The sequence below is a fragment of the Lucilia cuprina genome, chromosome 4 (assembly GCF_022045245.1).
Source record: "Lucilia cuprina isolate Lc7/37 chromosome 4, ASM2204524v1, whole genome shotgun sequence".
NCBI lineage: Eukaryota > Metazoa > Arthropoda > Insecta > Diptera > Calliphoridae > Lucilia > Lucilia cuprina.
The window spans coordinates 84,994,261-84,995,669 of record NC_060952.1 but is presented as its reverse complement, the minus strand read 5'-3'; the positions used below and the strand labels follow the sequence as shown (position 1 = coordinate 84,995,669).

Below are 1,409 nucleotides of genomic sequence, written 5' to 3'. Positions count from 1 at the left end.
TTTCTATAGAACAGCTTGAGCTAGCGAGAGATGAGCTTTCTATAGAACAGCTTGAGCTAGCGAGAGATGAGCTTTCTATAGAACAGCTTGAGCTAGCGAGAGATGAGCATTCTATAGAACAGCTTGAGCTGGCGAGAGATGAGCTTTCTATAGAACAGCTTGAGCTAGCGAGAGATGAGCTTTCTATAGAACAGCTTGAGCTAGCGAGAGATGAGCTTTCTATAGAACAGCTTAAACTAGCGAGAGAAGAGCTTTCTTTAGAACAGCTTGAGCTAACGAGAGATGGTCTTTCAAGAGAACACCTTGACCTAGCGAGAGATAAGCTTTCTATAGAAGAGCTTGAGCTAGCGAGAGATGAGCTTATTATAAAATAGTTTCAACTAGAGATAGATGAGCTTTCAATAGTGCAACTTGAGTTTGCGAATGATGAACTTCTTTAGAACAGCTTGAGCTAATGATAAATAAGCTTTTACTAAAACATCTTGAGCGATAGTTGAGCTTTTTATAAAACAGTTTGAGCTAGCTATTTTAGAAAAACTTGAGCTTGCGATAAATCAGCTTTCTGTTGTACAGCTCGAACTTGATGAGCTTTCTATAGTACAGCTTAAGTTTGCTATAGATGAACTTTAAAAGACTGCTTTAGATAAATTGTATGTTTTAAAAGCTTTTTCAACATTTACTATCTCTTCTCAATATTTCTTCCCCAGTTGAACGCAAACCCTATTGGAAACGCAGCACGATCGAAACTCAAATACAAGTGGCAAACTCTTCATTGCGTGACCGACAGTCAAATCATTTGGGCACCACCTGTAATCTAATACGACACGATAGTGCACCCGAAAAACATCGAACGGACAGTGAAGGTTCACCCTTATGCATATCCATACACAATGGCATCGAAAGGCAAAAGGTTAAAATCAAATATATATCATGTGATGAAGACAATAATCCCATAGAATCATAAATAGTTTTTGTTTTTCTTAATAAATTTGATTTTTTTTTTCTTTTCCTCTAAGAAAAGAACCAACTTCCTGTTGTTATTAAGTAAAATGTAAATTATATAGTTTAAATTTTTAATAACATTAAAAAAACAGAAAGTGTTGTAATAAAATTACATCGAAAATACAATTTTCTACAAAAAAAAAAAACATAAAACAAAAACTTTACTATAAAAAATTTAAGGTTTCTGTAACATTTTATTCTACTATTGTCAACAAAAATGAAAAGAAAATTCTATACAAATTTTTGAAAAATTAAATGAACAAATTTAGTTATTTAATTGTAAAGTGTAGTTGTGTTTGGATTATTTTTTTTTAACAAAATATTTATTTAATTATAAACAAATATACAAGCACACAAATTACTATTATTATTAATATTGAGTAGTTATATAAAATATATAAAAAATC

At 31.5% G+C, this 1,409-nt stretch overlaps 1 protein-coding gene across 1 annotated transcript in view; it reads right to left on the bottom strand.

The window, feature by feature from the left end:
- Window positions 1-1,409, bottom strand: part of LOC111677279 (tachykinin-like peptides receptor 86C) — a 13,042-nt gene that overhangs the window by 7,558 nt on the left and 4,075 nt on the right. The gene's annotated exons all lie outside the window — the stretch shown is intronic.